At 48.3% G+C, this 21871-nt stretch overlaps 1 long non-coding RNA gene across 1 annotated transcript; it reads left to right on the forward strand.

Annotated features, from left to right (window-relative positions):
- The first annotated feature begins 883 nt into the window (after positions 1-883).
- Positions 884-3392, forward strand: LOC127926809 (uncharacterized). The gene is made up of 2 exons (XR_008125153.1): positions 884-1164; positions 1202-3392. It is a non-coding gene; the product is annotated as an uncharacterized LOC127926809 (long non-coding RNA).
- Positions 3393-21871: the final 18479 nt, after the last annotated feature.

Consider the following 21871-nt stretch of genomic DNA (forward strand, 5'->3'; position numbering starts at 1 on the left):
GAGAGTTTAGCCTTAACTCTCCCAGCCTGATGCTGATTGGTTAACCAGCGTTGAGAGTTTAGCCTTAACTCTACCAGCCTGATGCTGATTGGTTAACCAGCGTTGAGAGTTTAGCCTTAACTCTCCCAGCCTGATGCTGATTGGTTAACCAGTGTTGAGAGTTTAGCCTTAACTCTCCCAGCCTGATGCTGATTGGTTAACCAGTGTTGAGAGTTTAGCCTTAACTCTCCCAGCCTGATGCTGATTGGTTAACCAGCGTTGAGAGTTTAGCCTTAACTCTCCCAGCCTGATGCTGATTGGTTAACCAGCGTTGAGAGTTTAGCCTTAACTCTCCCAGCCTGATGCTGATTGGTTAACCAGCGTTGAGAGTTTAGCCTTAACTCTCCCAGCCTGATGCTGATTGGTTAACCAGTGTTGAGAGTTTAGCCTTAACTCTCTCAGCCTGATGCTGATTGGTTAACCAGTGTTGAGAGTTTAGCCTTAACTCTCCCAGCCTGATGCTGATTGGTTAACCAGCGTTGAGAGTTTAGCCTTAACTCTCCCAGCCTGATGCTGATTGGTTAACCAGTGTTGAGAGTTTAGCCTTAACTCTCCCAGCCTGATGCTGATTGGTTAACCAGCGTTGAGAGTTTAGCCTACCAGCCTGATGCTGATTGGTTAACCAGCGTTGAGAGTTTAGCCTTAACTCTCCCAGCCTGATGCTGATTGGTTAACCAGCGTTGAGAGTTTAGCCTTAACTCTCCCAGCCTGATGCTGATTGGTTAACCAGCGTTGAGAGTTTAGCCTTAACTCTCCCAGCCTGATGCTGATTGGTTAACCAGCGTTGAGAGTTTAGCCATTACTCTCCCAGCCTGATGCTGATTGGTTAACAGCGTTGGAGTTTAGCCTTAACTCTCCCAGCCTGATGCTGATTGGTTAACCAGCGTTGAGAGTTTAGCCTTAACTCTCCCAGCCTGATGCTGATTGGTTAACCAGTGTTGAGAGTTTAGCCTTAACTCTCCCAGCCTGATGCTGATTGGTTAACCAGCGTTGAGAGTTTAGCCTTAACTCTCCCAGCTGTTGGTTAAATAGCGTCTGGAGGCGTCGTAAAGCAGACAGATGGAAGCATAGGACCTTGTGGCCATTATCAAACACTGGTTACAGCGGGACGTTTAGAGCAGAGAGGTGTGTGTGTGTGTACACCAAACTGAAGAGGGGAGAGGTGTGTGTGTACACCAAACTGAAGAGGGGAGAGGTGTGTGTGTACACCAAACTGAAGAGGGGAGAGGTGTGTGTGTACACCAAACTGAAGAGGGGAGAGGTGTGTGTGTACACCAAACTGAAGAGGGGAGAGGTGTGTGTGTACACCAAACTGAAGAGGGTAGAGGTGTGTGTGTGTGTGTGTGTGTGTTCCTCTTTCTCCACCTGCAGATCAGGTTAGATCCGTTTTGTGAAATTCAGATGCAAATTCTCTGCTTCTATTTGCCTATGATTTGTCCATATTTCTCTGCAATGAAAATCCTTCTGCAAGTGTGTGTCAGTCAGGTTCTGCAATCATGTCAGAGCTGACAGGCTACAGAGTGTCTGATAATAACAGCTAACCACTTCCTTCCTTCCCCACTTAAAAAGAGAGGTAGAAACTGTTCATAGCTGCGGTAGTGTAGTGCACCTGGCCTGACTGCATCAACATGTCCATTGCATTCCAAATGGCACCCTGTTCCCTACATTGGGCCCTGTAGGCCCGGGTCCAAGATAGGGTGCCATTTGGGATGCGGTTCTCACTCACCTCTAGGGCCCTCACTAGGACAGTCCAGCTGTCTCACTATTGAACTGGACCTTTTTAGTGTTCATTAGGGCACACCGTAGCAAAATGTTTTGCAATAGAAAATGAACATTTGTGTTGTTATTGGAGACGTTCAGGTAAAATCTCTCCATTTAAATGTTGTGTTGTTGTTGAACCACACCGACGCAGCAGCAAGCTCTGCTGTGTTTAAACCAGACGCGCACTGTGTTGTGGTCTGTAACATGTTGATGATGCTTTCTGTCTGGACACACAGACAGAGAATATCTGTTAAAATGACTATTTAATTAAGTGTTAATGAAAGAAGTGTATAAACAGGGGCGCAACTTTCACTGAGAACAGGGGGGGGACATGTCCCCCCCACATTCGGATAACAGTTTTATCATTGGAACGTGATACTAAACGAGGCCACGGTGTGCTTTAGGACCATGCGGACGCCTCCGAGGTTGGGTGGGCTGTTTAGAGTGTCATCTGACTGGATTCATTTTGTTTTTGATATGTCCCCCCAACTTCTAAAACCAAAGATTCGCCCCTGTGTTATAAATATGTGTGTCTGACTTCAGAAAGAAAAGCATTATTGAAGAAGACTACTTCTTCACAGGTATCTTATCTGTACAGGGATGCATTAAGGTGGCTGACTGTTTCTTTTTTTTACCCTGTGTGAGATGTTTCTAGTGTGGGGCAGCAGTGAGTGAATATGCCAGTGAACAGACCTTATTCCAGGTATCTTAATAGTGACGTCTATATTAATTCTCAGTCATAACTCAGTCTACGTCCCAAATCGCAACATATTTCCTATACAGTGACCTACTTTTTACCCAAATCCATAGGGAATAACCCGGGTCCATTCATCCCAAATGGCACCCTATTCCCTATATAGTGACCTACTTTTTACCATAATCCATGGGGAATAACCCGGGTCCATTCATCCCAAATGACACCCTTTTCCCTATATAGTGCACTAGGGACCAGAAGTAGGGTGCTGTAAAGGGAATATGGCGCCATTTTGGACGACTCCTAAAACTGACCAATGAGCATCAGTAATGTAATCACAAATAACTTTGGTTATGGAGCTCAGAGTTATGAGAGCCTGCCAGACTTCTGGTCCTTCCTCCTTGGTTGGTTAATCAATGTAGATATCCAGGTAAAGGTCAAATATTCTGGCTCTGCTTCTTTGTTGATTTTAATCATTGTACTTTTTTCAATCGGTTATTAAAGGCTCCCTGTCTGATTTCAGTTGAACCAGAAATAAATACTGTAATTGTTTCAACATTTTATCTCCTAGAAAAGAAAATGGTAAAAACATAGAATGTATTTGTTACAGTATAGTCATAGTAGTCTGGCTGACGAGACTATATTCACAGTTCTCTCTCTCCTTTAGCACTAAAAGTCAAGTATTCATTTACCCACGTTTAAAACCACGAGGCTGCAATGAAAGCAAAATGGAGGATACTGTTGCTGTTTCTTACGTATATTCCTATATTTGTGTTGAAGCTGTATATTATCTCTTGCTATTCTTTGTCTTTGTATGAATAATGTATGTTTACACGCTCTCCTTACTCTCCCAAATAACTGCTCTATTTTGTAATAAAATACAAGCTGACCATCCTTACTCCACCCGTCTGGTATGTTTCAGAGTCATTGACCATCCTTACTCCACCCGTCTGGTATGTTTGAAAGTCATTGACCATCCTTACTCCACCCGTCTGGTATGTTTCAGAGTCATTGACCATCCTTACTCCACCCGTCTGGTATGTTTCAGAGTCATTGACCATCCTTACTCCACCCGTCTGGTATGTTTCAGAGTCATTGACCATCCTTACTCCACCCGTCTGGTATGTTTCAGAGTCATTGACCATCATTACTCCACCCGTCTGGTATGTTTCAGAGTCATTGACCATCCTTACTCCACCCGTCTGGTATGTTTCAGTCATTGACCATCCTTACTCCACCCGTCTGGTATGTTTCAGAGTCATTGACCATCCTTACTCCACCCGTCTGGTATGTTTCAGAGTCATTGACCATCCTTACTCCACCCGTCTGGTATGTTTCAGAGTCATTGACCATCATTACTCCACCTGTCTGGTATGTTTCAGAGTCATTGACCATCTTACTCCACCCGTCTGGTATGTTTCAGAGTCATTGACCATCCTTACTCCACCCGTCTGGTATGTTTCAGAGTCATTGACCATCCTTACTCCACCCGTCTGGTATGTTTCAGAGTCATTGACCATCCTTACTCCACCCGTCTGGTATGTTTCAGAGTCATTGACCATCCTTACTCCACCCGTCTGGTATGTTTCAGAGTCATTGACCATCCTTACTCCACCCGTCTGGTATGTTTCAGAGTCATTGACCATCCTTACTCCACCCGTCTGGTATGTTTCAGAGTCATTGACCATCCTTACTCCACCCGTCTGGTATGTTTCAGTCATTGACCATCCTTACTCCACCCGTCTGGTATGTTTCAGAGTCATTGACCATCCTTACTCCACCCGTCTGGTATGTTTCAGAGTCATTGACCATCATTACTCCACCCGTCTGGTATGTTTCAGTCATTGTCTGGTATGTTTGACCATCCTTACTCCACCCGTCTGGTATGTTTCAGAGTCATTGACCATCCTTACTCCACCCGTCTGGTATGTTTCAGAGTCATTGACCATCCTTACTCCACCCGTCTGGTATGTTTCAGAGTCATTGACCATCCTTACTCCACCCGTCTGGTATGTTTCAGAGTCATTGACCATCCTTACTCCACCCGTCTGGTATGTTTCAGAGTCATTGACCATCCTTACTCCACCCGTCTGGTATGTTTCAGAGTCATTGACCATCCTTACTCCACCCGTCTGGTATGTTTCAGAGTCATTGACCATCCTTACTCCACCCGTCTGGTATGTTTCAGTCATTGACCATCCTTACTCCACCCGTCTGGTATGTTTCAGAGTCATTGACCATCCTTACTCCACCCGTCTGGTATGTTTCAGAGTCATTGACCATCCTTACTCCACCCGTCTGGTATGTTTCAGAGTCATTGACCATCCTTACTCCACCCGTCTGGTATGTTTCAGAGTCATTGACCATCCTTACTCCACCCGTCTGGTATGTTTCAGAGTCATTGACCATCCTTACTCCACCCGTCTGGTATGTTTCAGAGTCATTGCCCATCCTTACTCCACCCGTCTGGTATGTTTCAGAGTCACCATCCTTACTCCACCCGTCTGGTATGTTTGAGAGTCATTGACCATCCTTACTCCACCCGTCTGGTATGTTTGAGAGTCATTGACCATCCTTACTCCACCCGTCTGGTATGTTTCAGAGTCATTGACCATCCTTACTCCACCCGTCTGGTATGTTTCAGAGTCATTGACCATCCTTACTCCACCCGTCTGGTATGTTTCAGTCATTGTCCATCCTTACTCCACCCGTCTGGTATGTTTCAGTCATTGACCATCCTTACTCCACCCGTCTGGTATGTTTCAGAGTCATTGACCATCCTTACTCCACCCGTCTGGTATGTTTCAGAGTCATTGACCATCCTTACTCCACCCGTCTGGTATGTTTCAGAGTCATTGACCATCCTTACTCCACCCGTCTGGTATGTTTCAGAGTCATTGACCATCCTTACTCCACCCGTCTGGTATGTTTCAGAGTCATTGACCATCCTTACTCCACCCGTCTGGTATGTTTCAGAGTCATTGACCATCCTTACTCCACCCGTCTGGTATGTTTCAGAGTCATTGACCATCCTTACTCCACCCGTCTGGTATGTTTCAGAGTCATTGACCATCCTTACTCCACCCGTCTGGTATGTTTCAGAGTCATTGCCCATCCTTACTCCACCCGTCTGGTATGTTTCAGAGTCATTGACCATCCTTACTCCACCCGTCTGGTATGTTTCAGAGTCATTGACCATCATTACTCCACCCGTCTGGTATGTTTGAGAGTCATTGACCATCCTTACTCCACCCGTCTGGTATGTTTCAGAGTCATTGCCCATCCTTACTCCACCCGTCTGGTATGTTTCAGAGTCATTGACCATCCTTACTCCACCCGTCTGGTATGTTTCAGAGTCATTGACCATCCTTACTCCACCCGTCTGGTATGTTTCAGAGTCATTGACCATCCTTACTCCACCCGTCTGGTATGTTTCAGAGTCATTGACCATCTTACTCCACCCGTCTGGTATGTTTCAGAGTCATTGACCATCCTTACTCCACCCGTCTGGTATGTTTGAGAGTCATTGACCATCCTTACTCCACCCGTCTGGTATGTTTCAGAGTCATTGACCATCCTTACTCCACCCGTCTGGTATGTTTCAGAGTCATTGACCATCCTTACTCCACCCGTCTGGTATGTTTCAGAGTCATTGACCATCCTTACTCCACCCGTCTGGTATGTTTCAGAGTCATTGACCATCCTTACTCCACCCGTCTGGTATGTTTCAGAGTCATGTTGCTTTGTTTGCATCGGACTGTATTCACCGGTCGTGTTTTGGCAGATGTTTACGGGATCAGAAGTTTACCTTTTGTAGACCATCTCTTAGGCTGTGCCACAGGCAGTTTAATTCTGATTTTTTTCTTCCACTAATTTGTCTTTTGTCGGATGATCTTTTCAATAATTGGGTGAGGCTCAGAATAGGTCTGCCTGACCAGCCTATTCTCCAGGTGCTTCAGTCGTCAATGGACCCCTGATGTCTTCATTTGATTGTATTGGTTCTTGAAGAGTAGCATCCCCTTGTCAGCCACTCACCCGTCTGGTACATGTTGACATACTAAAAGTGTTGGTGTTGACTTGGGCTGGACCATGGACCAGAGGGAGGAGGACAGGCCCTGGGGGAGGACCAGAGGGAGGAGGACAGGCCCTGGGGAGGACCAGAGGGAGGAGGACAGGCCCTGGGGGAGGACCAGAGGGAGGAGGACAGGCCCTGGGGAGGACCAGAGGGAGGAGGACAGGCCCTGGGGGAGGACCAGAGGGAGGAGGACACCCTGGGGGAGGACCAGAGGGGGAGGACAGGCCCTGGGGGAGGACCAGAGGGAGGAGGACAGGCCCTGGGGGGGGAGGACCAGAGGGAGGAGGACAGGCCCTGGGGAGGACCAGAGGGAGGAGGACAGGCCCTGGGGAGGACCAGAGGTAGGAGGGGCCCAGGCCCTGGGGAGGACCAGAGGTAGGAGGGCCAGAGGGAGGAGGACAGGCCCTGGGGAGGACCAGAGGTAGGAGGGCCAGAGGGAGGAGGACAGGCCCTGGGGAGGACCAGAGGGAGGAGGACAGGCCCTGGGGGAGGAGGACAGGGAAGGACCAGAAGGAGGAGGACAGTACTTTTGTCTATGTGTTCGGTCTGTCTGTGATCCGCACCATTTCAACAGATCAATTTCCTGGTACATAGTTTCTAATAATGATGATTCTGAGGATCAGTAATGGGGAGGGTTGAAGGAGCAGGCAGTCATGGAGACCAGGACTGGGAATCTCTTTGACCTCCTGTCCAGCGGTGGCTGGAGGATCAGTAATGGGGAGGGGTTGAAGGAGCAGGAAGTCATGGAGACCAGGACTGGGAATCTCTTTGTCCTACCTCCTGTCAGCGGTGGCTGGAGGTCAGGGTTGAAGGAGCAGGCAGTCATGGAGACCAGGACTGGGAATCTCTTTGTCCTACCTCCTGCCAGCGGTGGCTGGAGTTTGGGGGGATCAGGATGGACCAGGCCGGCCTGGGGATTCAGTCATGTGACCTGGGAATCCTTACTCCTACCCGTGGCTGGTATCAATTTCAGGCAGTCATTGAGGCCATCCTTACCTCCAGCTGGTGGCTGGATGGATGAACCAGATCTGATGTACTGCTGCTGTTTGTTTGCTCTGAGGGTCATTGACCATCCTGTTTGTTAGGCTGCTGCTCAGGATGGATGAACCAGATCTGATGTGACGGCTGTTTGTAGGCTGCTGCTTGAGGGATGGATGAACTCCAGATCTGATGTGCTGTTTGTAGGCTTGCTCTGAGGATGGATGACCAGATCTGATGTGACAGCTGTTTGTTAGGCTGCTGCTCTGAGGGCTTGAACACAGATCTGATGTGACTGCTGTTTGTTAGCTGCTGCTCTGAGGGCTGGATGAACACATTTACATTTACATTTAAGTCATTTGGTAGACGCTCTTACCAGACTGGTTTGACTTACAAATTGGTGCATACACCTTATGACAACCAGTGGAACAGCCACTTGCATCTAAATCTTGTTGGGGGGGAGAAGTGAGAAGGATTACTTACCCTTTATCTAGGTATTCCTTGAAGAGGTGGGTTTCAGGTGTCTCCGGAAGGTGGTGATTGACTCCGCTGTCCTGGCGTCGTGAGGAGTTTGTTCCACCATTGGGGGGCCAGAGCAGCGAACAGTTTTGACTCTGGAACTGTACTTCCTCAGTGGTAGGGAGGCGAGCAGGCCAGAGGTGGATGAACGCAGTGCCCTTGTATTTTGGGTGTAGGGCCTGATCAGAGCCTGGAGTACTATGCCGTTCCCTCACAGCTCCGTCTGCGTATGCACCATGGTCTTAAACAAACTCCACCCGTCTAAGCCAGTGGAAGGCTCCAGCGGGGCAGTATGTTTGGGAGTCATTTTTTTTCTTCCGTTCTAATGTTGTAGGGTTTTTGACCATTTGATTGTATTGGTTGAAGTGCCTGGATTAGGACCTGGGTGAAGGTAGCATAGACCATGAACCTACAGGAACGGGACACCGCCTTGTTAGTCAAACGTCAGGGTGTTGACCAGGATCACTAGGTTCTTCCTCAGGTACTTGTACATGTCTCAGTCCCTTCCCCTGACATCCGTCTTAAAAGTGTTGGTGTTGACTTGATATGTCTGCCAGCATGACCATGGCCACCAGAGGGAGAGAAGAGTCTGACAGCTGACATACTAAAAGTGACTTGGTGGGAGGAGGACAGGCCCTGGGGGCTGGACCAGAGGGAGGAGGACAGCCACCTGGGGGAGGACAGGCCCTGGGGGGGAGGACCAGAGGCAGGAGGACAGGCCCTGGGGGAGGACCAGAGGGAGGAGGACAGGCCCTGGGGAGCACCAGAGGCAGGAGGACAGGCCCTGGGGAGGACCAGAGGGGGAGGACAGGGCCTGGGGGGACCAGAGGGAGGAGGACAGGCCCTGGGGGGACCAGAGGGAGGAGGACAGGCCCTGGGGAGGACCAGAGGGAGGGGAGGACAGGCCCTGGGGGAGGACCAGAGGGAGGAGGACAGGCCCCTGGGGAGGACCAGAGGGAGGAGGAGAAGGCCCTGGGGAGGACCAGAGGGAGGAGGACAGGCCCTGGGAGGAGGACCAGAGTGAGGAGGACAGCCAGGTCCGCAGGGAGGATGTTTTCCTCCAGAGTATTGGGAGGAGGCCCTGGGGAGGTTACCAGATGGTAGGACCAGAGGGGAGGAGGACAGGCCCTGGAGGGGGGAGGACCAGAGGGAGGAGGGACAGGCCCTGGGGGAGGGGAGGACAGAAAGGAAGGACCAGAAGGAGGAGGACAGTACAGTGTGGGAAGTGTTGGTCTATGTGGTCGGGTCTGTCTGTGATGGAAGAACAGCATTTAAATATGAGGTCATTGCCTGCCTGGTACATGTGAGACATCAAAGAGGAGAGGACCAGAAGGAGGCAGAGAGGAATGGTCACACATGGGGAGGTTAAAGTCGACAAGAAATGTGATGATTCTGGAGGATCAGTAATGGGGGGGTTGAAGGAGCAGGCAGTCATGGAGACCAGGACTGGGAATCTCTTTGTCCCTACCTCCTTCCAGCGGTGGCTGGAGGATCAGTAATGGGGGAGGGATTGAAGGGGCAGGCAGTCATGGAGACCAGGACTGGGAATCTCTTTGTCCTACCTGCTCTGAGGGCTGGATGAACTCAGATCTGATGTGACTGCCAGAACTCCAGATCTGATGGGACGGGTTTGAAGGGCTGGAGGATCAGATCTGATGTGACTGCTGTTTGGGGCGGTGGCTGGGAACTCAGATTGAAGGGGTTTGGGGCAGGCAGTCATGGAGACCAGGACTGGGAATCTCTTTGTCCTACCTCCTGCCAGCGGTGGCTGGATGGATGAACACAGATCTGATGTGACTGCTGTTTGTTAGGCTGCTGCTCTGAGGGCTGGATGAACTCAGATCTGATGTGATGGCTGTTTGTTAGGCTGCTGCTCTGAGGGCTGGGTGAACTCAGCTTTTCACGTTATTTGTAACTTATTTTGTACATCATGTTTCTGCAATCGTATCTAACGGCAAAAAAGCGCTTCTGGATATCAGGACCGCGATCACTCACCTCGGATTAGACCAAGCAGCAGGACGCACAGGACATTCTCCAAACACCCGACAGGGCCAACATCACAGTTATTTGCAAGAGGAAAAAACGCAGGTACAGGGGGGGACAGAGCGGGATGCCTCTGGAGGACCTGCAGAAGGCGAGTGGGAAAGCTGCGGTTAGCGTCAATATTACTCGCCAACATGCAATCATTGGACAATAAATTAGATGAGGTACGATCATGAATATCCTACCAACGGGACATCAAACTGTAATATCCTCTATTTCACGGAATTGTGGCTGAATGACGACATGGATATTCAGCTAGCGGGATGCAGGGGCATTATAGAACAGCACAGTAAGACGAGGGGGGGGGGTGCATATTTGTAAACAGCTGGTGTACGGAATCTGAGGAAGTGTCTGGATATTGCTCTTTGTGATAAATTGCAGGCCACACTACTTGCCTAGAGAGTTCCCAGATATACTTTTCGTGGCTGACACTAAAGACCACACTCAGACAGCTGTATAAGGAAATAAGCTAACAGGAAACCACTCATCCAGAGGCGGCGCTCCTAGTGGCCGGAGACTTTAATGCAGGGAAACTTAAATCAGTTAAACATCAACATATTAAATGTGCAACCAGAGGGAAAAACATTCTAGATCACCTTTACTCCACACACAGAGACGTGTACAAAGCTCACCCTCGCCCTCCATTTGGTAAATCCGACCAGAACTCTATCCTCCTGATTCCTGCTTACAAGCAAAAATTAAAGCAGGAAGCACCAGTGACTCGGTCTATAAAAAAGTGATCAGATGAAGCAGATGCTAAACTACAGGACTGTTTTGCTAGCACAGACTGGAACATGTTCCAGGATTCTTCCGATGACATTGAGGACCACATCAGTTACTGGCTTTATCAATAAGTGCATCGAGGACGTTGTCACCACAGTGACTGTACGTACATTCCCCAACCAGAAGCCATGGATTACAGGCAACATTTACACTGAGAAGAAGGGCCGCTTTCAAGGTGCGGAACTCTAACCCGGAAGCTTATAAGAAATCCTGCTCTGCCCTGCGACGAACCATCAAACAGGCAAAGCGTCAATACAGGGCTAAGATTGAGTCATACTACACTGGCTCGGACGCTCGTCTAATGTGGCAGGGCTTGCAAACTATTACAGACTACAAAGGGAAGCACAGCCGCGAGCTGCCCAGTGACACGAGCCTAGCAGACGAGCTAAATCACTGATTACCAGGACGTGTGCTCCGGGCATGTGCTGACAAGCTGGCAGGTGTCTTCACTGACATTTTTAACATGTCCCCGATTTGAGTCTGTTTCAAGCCTGTAATCAAACCCATAAATGTTGATGCTCCAGACACTCAACTAGTCAATAGAAGGCCAGTTTTATTGCTTCTTTAATCAGGACAACAACCTCCATTGCTCCCTATTCCCTACGTAGTACACTACTTTCGGGGCCTGGTCAAATAGGGAACAGGGTGCCCTTTATCCTGACGGCCTGAGTTAAAACACATTTAGTATTGATTATGGTTATTGACGATGGCAATCAATACTAAACGGAGTGCCTTAATTGATCCTTGTTCTGTCTGACTGTTTATAAACCATTGGTGGTTACTGTATGTATTTAGGCCATTTTGGTTTAATGTATGTGTGTTTGGGCATGCAGATCACAGGAGGCTGGTGAGGGCAGGATTCTTTTCCAGCCATTACTTTGAGCCTGTCCTCCCTAATTAAGGTGCCACCAGCCACCTGTGATGCAGATACATGCAATTCTAAATTCTCACCATCTTTTTGTGTCTGCATTTCTACAGGTGTTCTCCAAGTCACTGAATTCACATTCCATCATTATCATCATCAAGTTGAATTCAAAATCAACCTCCAGCCTCTACATGCTCCTGAGTGGCGCAGCGGTCTAAGGCACTGCATCACAGTGCTAGAGGCACTACAGACCTGGTTCGATTCCAGGCTGTATCACAACCGGCTGTGATTGTGAGTCCCATAGGGCGGCGCCCAGTGTCGTCCGGCTTAGGGTTTGCCTGGGGTAGGCCGTCATTGTAAATAAGAATTTGTTCTTAACTTATTTGCCTAGTTAAAGGTTAAAAATAAATAAAAACTTCCACCCAGGCCTTAGCCTCCCTCTCTGACTGTTGTCTTCTGCCACCTAGTGGACTCTGGAGAAATACATGGATAGGGATGTGTCTGGAACAATGGAAACATTAGATCAGTCTACAGGATGTTAGAGTTGTTTGACTGTTGTCTTCTGCCACCTAGTGGACTCTGGAGGAAATACATGGATAGGGATGTGTCTGGAACAATGGAAACATTAGATCAGTCTACAGGATGTTAGAGTTGTTTGACTGTTGTCTTCTGCCACCTAGTGGACTCTGGAGGAAATACATGGATAGGGATGTGTCTGGAACAATGGAAACATTAGATCAGTCTACAGGATGTTAGAGTTGTTTGACTGTTGTCTTCTGCCACCTAGTGGACTCTGGAGGAAATACATGGATAGGGATGTGTCTGGAACAATGGAAACATTAGATCAGTCTACAGGATGTTAGAGTTGTTTGACTGTTGTCTTCTGCCACCTAGTGGACTCTGGAGGAAATACATGGATAGGGATGTGTCTGGAACAATGGAAACATTAGATCAGTCTACAGGATGTTAGAGTTGTTTGACTGTTGTCTTCTGCCACCTAGTGGACTCTGGAGGAAATACATGGATAGGGATGTGTCTGGAACAATGGAAACATTAGATCAGTCTACAGGATGTTAGTTGTTTGACTGTTTTTCTGCCACCTAGTGGACTCTGGAGGATACATGGATAGGGATGTGTCTGGAACAATGGAAACAAACATACAGGATGTTAGAGTTGTTTGACTGTTGTCTTTCCTAGTGGACTCTGGAGAAATACATGGATAGGGGTGTGTCTGGAACAATGGAAACATTAGATCAGTCTACAGGATGTTAGAGTTGTTTGACTGTTTTTCTCCCTGATGATCTGTTGCAAACATTTTAATTCCACGGAATTGGTTATTATATAATTCTGCTTAGGCTATGATCTCTTCTTGGGGGACAGACTGATCTCAGGAAATCACATTTGGTTGTAATTGCAACGTTGACATATTTGTTGTGTTCGACATCCACCTGTAAAAGTACACGGGGAAAATTCTCTCCCAGAACTGTTATTCCCTCTTTCCACCACTAGGGGGCGATCACATCCTTCCGGTGAGTTCCCCTATGGAACCCCTGGTGGGACACAACAGAATTTTTTGCCAAATTCCATGATCAAACTTGGGCTGAGTTCCTATGGGCCCTGGGCAAAAGTAGTGCACTATATAGGGACTAGGGTGTTATTTGGGACGTTGCAATGCTTCCAGGGCGACGGCGTGCTGACATCTGGAAAACATTAAACAACCTGCTGGTCAAAGGAACTGGGAAAGGAGGGAGGGAAGGAGGTGAGAGAGGAGGTAGGAAGGAAGGAAAGGGAGAGGGATGGAAGGAGGTGAGAGAGGAGGTAGGAAGGAAGGAAAGGGAGAGGGATGGAAGGAGGTGAGAGAGGAGGTAGGAAGGAAGGAGAGGGAGAGTGATGGAAGGATGAAGGGAATGAGGTGAGAGAGGAGGTAGGAAGGAAGGAAAGGGAGAGGGATGGAAGGAGGGAGGGAAGGAGGTGGGATGAAGGAAGGAAGGAGGGAGGGAAGGAGGTGAGAGAGGAGGTAGGAAGGAAGGAAAGGGAGAGGGATGGAAGGAGGTGAGAGAGGAGGTAGGAAGGAAGGAAAGGGAGAGGGATGGAAGGATGAAGGGAAGGAAGGAGGTGAGAGAGGAGGTAGGAAGGAAGGCAAGGGTGAGTGATGGATGGAAGTGAGAGAGGAGGTAGGAAGGAAGGAGAGGGAGAGGGAAGGAAGGATGAAGGGAAGGAGGTAGGAAGGAAGGAGAGGGAGAGGGATGAAAGGATGAAGGGAAGGAAGGAGAAAGGGATTGGAGTTGGAGGTGGGGGATGGGGGAGAGAGAACCAGGAACAAAATGATTGATAGTTTACAACTGTTTTTAGCCTGGCTGTTGTTCCCTCTCCTCCGCTCCTACATGCACGCACACACACACAGACACACACACACGCATGTTACATTCGCTAGAGTGCAATTCTCTTCCTCCATACTAGACCTAACTGAACCACTCCCCAAAATCCCCTCCACCCATAGCAGATCCTATTTTGTCTTGGCTGCCTGCAGAGTTTGTGGGTGCTGTTTTATGGCTCAAAAACATACCGTTTCTGCTGCAATCCAGATTTTACTGAGGGAGGGAGAGAGGGGTGTGTGTGTTTGAGGTTGGGGTGAGAGAAGGAAGATCTGAATGTACTCCAGACAGATTTTACTGAGGGAGGGAGAGAGGGGGTGTGTGTTTGAGGTTGGGGTGAGAGAAGGAAGATCTGAATGTACTCCAGACAGATTTTACTGAGGGGGGAGAGAGGGGGTGTGTGTTTGAGGTTGGGGTGAGAGAAGGAAGATCTGAATGTACTCCAGACAGATTTTCCCAGGGTCTGCTACACATTCAGTGTCTATGACCGAATATACTCACATGGTCCTGTGTGGCTCAGTTGGTAGAGCATGGCACATGCAACACCAGGGTGGTGGGTTTGATTCCCACGGGGGACCAGTATGAACAGATAGTCAAATGTACATAAATCACTACTGTAAGTCTCTCTGGATAAGAGTGTCAGCTAAAATGTACATGTAAAAATGATGCATATCTGTTAGAGGGAATAGTATACTGTATGTTGGTCTTGTACTGTATGTTGGTCTTGTACTGTATGTTGGTGAGAGGCCTTGTACTGTATGTTGGTGAGAGGTCTTGTACTGTATGTTGGTGAGAGGTCTTGTACTGTATGTTATCAGGTTGTCTAGAACAGATGAATTAGGTTGTCTAGAACAGATGAATTAGGTTGTCTAGAACAGATGAATTAGGTTGTCTAGAACAGATGAATTAGGTTGTCTAGAACAGATGAATTAGGTTGTCTAGAACAGATGAATTAGGTTGTCTAGAACAGATGAATTAGGTTGTCTAGAACAGATGAATTAGGTTGTCTAGAACAGATGAATTAGGTTGTCTAGAACAGATGAATTAGGTTGTCTAGAACAGATGAATTAGGTTGTCTAGAACAGATGAATTAGGTTGTCTAGAACAGATGAATTAGGTTGTCTAGAACAGATGAATTAGGTTGTCTAGAACAGATGAATTAGGTTGTCTAGAACAGATGAATTAGGTTGTCTAGAACAGATGAATTAGGTTGTCTAGAACAGATGAATTAGGTTGTCTAGAACAGATGAATTAGGTTGTCTAGAACAGATGAATTAGGTTGTCTAGAACAGATGAACCAGGTTGTCTAGAACAGATGAACCAGGTTGTCTAGAACAGATGAACCAGGTTGTCTAGAACAGATGAATTAGGTTGTCTAGAACAGATGAACCAGGTTGTCTAGAACAGATGAACCAGGTTGTCTAGAACAGATGAATTAGGTTGTCTAGAACATATGAACCAGGTTGTCTAGAACATATGAACCAGGTTGTCTAGAACAGATGAATTAGGTTGTCTAGAACAGATGAACCAGGTTGTCTAGAACAGATGAATTAGGTTGTCTAGAACATATGAACCAGGTTGTCTAGAACATATGAATTAGGTTGTCAAGAACAGATGAACCAGGTTGTCTAGAACAGATGAACCAGGTTGTCTAGAACAGATGAATTAGGTTGTCTAGAACAGATGAATTAGGTTGTCTAGAACAGATTAACCAGGTTGTCTAGAACAGATGAACCAGGTTGTCTAGAACAGATGAATTAGGTTGTCTAGAACAGATGAATTAGGTTGTCTAGAACAGATGAATTAGGTTGTCTAGAACAGATGAACCAGGTTGTCTAGAACAGATGAACCAGGTTGTCTAGAACAGATGAATTAGGTTGTCCTAGTGATGTCAAATAGCAGAAAGGAGACTTATCTACCCGTATCTAGTAGACAAACAGACTGATAGCTCTAAGCCTGGGTATACAGACTGATGATAGCTCTAAGACTGGGAAGACAGACTGATGATAATAATATAATAATAATAATATATGCCATTTAGCAGACGCTTTTATCCAAAGCGACTTACAGTCATGTGTGCATACATTCTACGTATGGGTGGTCCCGGGAATCGAACCCACTACCCTGGCGTTACAAGCGCCATGCTCTACCAACTGAGCTACAGAAGGACCGATGATCATAGCTCTAACCCTGGGTAGACAGACAGGCTGATAGCTCTAACCCTGGGAAGACAGACTGATGATACCTCTAACCCTGGGTAGACAGACTGGTGATACCTCTAACCCTGGGTAGACAGACAGACTGATAGCTCTAACCCTGGGTATACAGACTGATGATAACTCTAACCCTGGGAAGACAGACTGATGATACCTCTAACCCTGGGTAGACAGACTGGTGATACCTCTAACCCTGGGTAGACAGACAGACTAATAGCTCTAACCCTTGGTAGACAGACTGATGATAGCTCTAACCCTGGGTAGACAGACTAATGATAGCTCTAACCCTGGGTATACAGACTGATGATAGCTCTAACCCTGGGTATACAGACCGACTGATGATAGCTCTAACCCTGGGTATACAGACCGACTGATGATAGCTCTAACCCTGGGTATACAGACAGACTGATTATAGCTCTAACCCTGGGTATACAGACAGACTGATGATAGCTCTAACCCTGGGTAGACAGACTGGTGATACCTCTAACCCTGGGTATACAGACTGATGATAGCTCTAACCCTGGGTAGCTCTAACCCTGGGTAGACAGACTGATGATAGCTCTAACCCTGGGTATACAGACTGATGATAGCCTAACCCTGGGTATACAGACTGATGATAGCTCTGACCCTGGGTATACAGACTGATGATAGCTCTAACCCTGGGTAGACAGACTGATGATAGCTCTAACCCTGGGTAGACAGACGGATGATAGCTCTGACCCTGGGTAGACAGACTGATGATAGCTCTAACCCTGGGTAGACAGACGGATGATAGCTCTAACCCTGGGTATACAGACGGATGATAGCTCTAACCCTGGGAAGACAGACTGATAGCTCTAACCCTGGGTAGACACTGATGATAACTCTAACCCTGGGTAGACAGACTGACGATAGCCATAACCCTGGGTAGACAGACTGATAATAGCTCTAACCCTGGGTATACAGACAGACTGATGATAGCTCTAACCCTGGGTATACAGACTGATGATAGCTCTAACCCTGGGTTTACAGACTGATTATAGCTCTAACCCTGGGTAGACAGACTGATGATAGCTCTAACCCTGGGTATACAGACTGATGATAGCTCTGACCCTGGGTAGACACTGATGATAACTCTAACCCTGGGTAGACAGACTGATGATAGCTCTAACCCTGGGTAGACACTGATGATAACTCTAACCCTGGGAAGACAGACTGATGATACCTCTAACCCTGGGTAGACAGACTGGTGATACCTCTAACCCTGGGTAGACAGACAGACTGATAGCTCTAACCCTGGGTATACAGACTGATGATAACTCTAACCCTGGGAAGACAGACTGATGATACCTCTAACCCTGGGTAGACAGACTGGTGATACCTCTAACCCTGGGTAGACAGACAGACTAATAGCTCTAACCCTTGGTAGACAGACTGATGATAGCTCTAACCCTGGGTAGACAGACTAATGATAGCTCTAACCCTGGGTATACAGACTGATGATAGCTCTAACCCTGGGTATACAGACCGACTGATGATAGCTCTAACCCTGGGTATACAGACCGACTGATGATAGCTCTAACCCTGGGTATACAGACAGACTGATTATAGCTCTAACCCTGGGTATACAGACAGACTGATGATAGCTCTAACCCTGGGTAGACAGACTGGATGATAGCTCTAACCCTGGGTGAGACAGACCCAGGATGATAGCTCTAACCCTGGGTAGACAGACTGATGATAGCTCTAACCCTGGGTATCACAGATGATGATAGCTCTAACCCTGGGTAGACTAACCCTGGGTAGACAGACTGATGATAGCTCTAACCCTGGGTAGACAGACTGATGATAGCTCTAACCCTGGGTAGACAGACGGTCCTCTCCTCCCATGACTCTGATGATAGCTCTAACCCCTTGGTATACAGACGGACGATAGCTCTAACCCTGGGAAGACAGACAGACTAACCCTGGGGTAGACACTACCTCCTCTCTAACCCTGGGTAGACATCACGATAGCCATAACCCTGGGTAGACAGACTGATGATAGCTCTAACCCTGGGTATACAGACAGACTGATGATAGCTCTAACCCTGGGTATACAGACTGATGATAGCTCTAACCCTGGGTTTACAGACTGATTATAGCTCTAACCCTGGGTAGACAGACTGATGATAGCTCTAACCCTGGGTATACAGACTGATGATAGCTCTGACCCTGGGTAGACAGTGATGATAACTCTAACCCTGGGTAGACAGACTGATGATAGCTCTAACCCTGGGTAGACACTGATGATAACTCTAACCCTGGGTAGACAGACTGACGATAGCCATAACCCTGGGTAGACAGACTGATGATAGCTCTAACCCTGGGTATACAGACTGATGATAGCTCTAACCCTGGGTATACAGACAGACTGATGATAACTCTAACCCTGGGTATACAGACTGATGATAGCTCTAACCCTGGGTATACAGACTGATTATAGCTCTAACCCTGGGTAGACAGACTGATGATAGCTCTAACCCTGGGTATACAGACAGACTGATGATAGCTCTAACCCTGGGTAGACAGACTGACGATAGCCATAACCCTGGGTAGACAGACTGACGATAGCCATAACCCTGGGTAGACAGACTGACGATAGCCATAACCCTGGGTAGACAGACTGATGATAGCTCTAACCCTGGGTATACAGACAGACTGATGATAGCTCTAACCCTGGGTATACAGACAGACTGATGATAGCCATAACCCTGGGTAGACAGACTGATGATAACTACAACCCTGGGTAGACAGACTGATGATAGCTCTAACCCTGGGTAGACAAACTGATGATAGCCATAACCCTGGGTATACAGACTGATGATAGCTCTAACCCTGGGTAGACAAACTGATGATAGCTCTAACCCTGGGTATACAGACTGATGATAGCTCTAACCCTGGGTAGACAAACTGATGATAGCTCTAACCCTGGATCTGATGATAGACAGACTATACACACTGATGATATAGCCATAACCCTCCTCTAGACACCCCTGACTGACAATAGCCATAACCCTGGGTAGACAGACTGATGATAGCCATAACCCTGGGTAGACAGACTGATGATAGCCTAACCCTGGGTAGACAGACATGACAGCCATAACCCTGTAGGTCAGACAACATCCAGCTGGTGGGACCATAAGACACAGAGAGGCCACCCTGGTCCCACCCCAAGGGGAGCAGGCAGGTCCCACACCCTGGTCCAGGTCACCCTCCTGGTCCCACCCCTGGTCCCACAAGGGGAGCACACTCACCCCTGGTCCCACCCCAGGTCCCACCCCAAGGGGAGCAGGCTGGTCTCCCTGGTCCCACCCCAAGGGGAGCAGGCAGGTCACCCATACAAGTCAGTATTCTACGCTCATCCATGTCGGGAGATGTTGTGGAAAGTGGCCACTAGAGGAAACAGTGAGCGCTGTTCCTCTCGTCTCATCGCTGCAACTCCCCAACAGGCTCGGGAGGTGAAGGTCAAGTCATGTGTCCAGAAACATGACCCGCCAAACCGTGCTTCTTAACGCCCACTCGCTTAACCCAGAAGCCAGCCACCAATTTGTCAGAGGAAACACCGTGATCAGCCTGCAGGAGCCCCCCGCCACAAGGAGTCGCTAGAGAGCGATAAGCCAAGTCCCCCCTCCTCCCAACCCCTCCCCCTAACCTCGATACTGGGACAATTGTCTCCTCCATCCCTAGGGGACTCCTGATTACTGGTTGTGACACAGCCTGGGATCCAACCCAGGTCTCCATCACGCCTTTAGCACTGTGATGCAGTGCCACAGACAGCTCCGCCACTCGGGAGGCCCAGAAAGTAGTTTTACTATACAGACACACACACACACACACACACACACACACACACACACACACACACACACACACACACACACAGGGGCCATCACCCCAGTCCCTGAGGCCAAACCCCTCAAGCATGTCACAGCCCAGGCATCTCAGGCATGCAGCAGAACCTAGATCTCTGCTCTCACAGCTACATAAACACACCCTGCCCTGCTCACCACATGTGTGACTCCCTATCACTGGGTACGGATGTGTGTGGGGGTCAGGGGAGAGAGAGAGATGAATAGTCCTCTAACACTGGGTTTTGTGCGTGCATGTTCCTCTCCTCCCATCCCAGGGGCCCATAACAGTGTGACTTCACCATGCTTCCTCCACCCCTCTACATCACACTCCTCCTCTACACCCCTCAACATCACACTCCTCCTCTCCTCTCACACCCCTCTACATCACACTCTCCTCCTCCCCTCTACATCACACTCCTCCTCTCCTCACCCCTCTCCTCACCCCTCTACATCACTCCTCCTCTCCTATCACACTCCTCCCTCCTCACACTCATCCTCTCCTACACCCCTCTCCTCCACATCACACCCCTCCTCTCCTCCCATCCTCTCCTCACCCTCCGTCACCTCTCCTCTCCTACATCACACTCATCCTCTCCTACACCCATCACACTCATCCTCTCCTCACCCGTCACTCATCCTCTCCTCATCTCATCCTCCTCCGTTCCATCACCACTCCTCCTCTCCTTCACCCGTTCCTCACACTTCTCCCTTGCTCCACTCTTCTCCTCTGTTCTGAGGAAGGAGGACAAGAGAGACAGCAGCTTCAGAGACCTCCTGATTATTATAATACATTATATTACACAAACACATTCTGACTGTCTTATTCTCCTCCTCCCTCCCTCTCTGACCCTCTCCTCTTCACACTCCCCCCCTCCACATCACCTGTCCTCTCTGTCCCCCCTCTCTCACCTCTGTCCTCTGTCCACCCCTCTCTGTTCTCCTTTCCTCCCTCTCCTCTCTTCCTGTCCTCTCATCAAACTCCTCCTCTCTGTCCCTCACCCTCCTCTCCTCCACATCATCACCTATTCCTCTCCTCCACATCACAATGCCTCTGTCTTCAAATAACCTCTCACCTGATTCACTTTTCCTCCTTTTTACTGTCTGGGTCAGGGGTTTTGTCTCACCTGAGTATCCTCGTTTTACTGTCTGGGTGAGGTGATCCTCGTTTTACTGTCTGGGAGGTGTTTGTCTCACCTGAGTATCCTCACTGTCCTCCTGAGGTGTTTGTCTCACCTGAGTATCCTCGTTTTACTGTCTGGGTGAGGTGATCCTCCTCTTTACTGTCTCCTGTCTCACCTGAGTATCCTCCTCCTCTACTCATCCTTTTACTGTCTGGGTGAGGTGTTTGTCTCACCTCAGTATCCTCGTTTTACTGTCAGTGTGTCTCCTCCTTACTGTCTGGGTGAGGTGTTTGTCTCACCTGACATCCTCGTCCTCCTTTACTGTCATCAGGTGATCCTCCTCTTACTGTCTGGGTGAGGTGGTACTCACTGTCTGTATCCTTGTTTTACTGTCTGGGTGAGGTGTTTGTCTCACCTCCTCCTCGTTTTACTGCCAAAAATAAAAAGCAACCATCTAGTGTTCAGCGAGAATGTCAAATACAGGTAACCTAGTCAAATAATGAATATCCAATCACATTACCCGTTACTCA

This window comes from Oncorhynchus keta, unplaced genomic scaffold (genome assembly GCF_023373465.1).
Source record: "Oncorhynchus keta strain PuntledgeMale-10-30-2019 unplaced genomic scaffold, Oket_V2 Un_contig_837_pilon_pilon, whole genome shotgun sequence".
In the NCBI taxonomy this organism is placed as follows: Eukaryota; Metazoa; Chordata; class Actinopteri; order Salmoniformes; family Salmonidae; genus Oncorhynchus; species Oncorhynchus keta.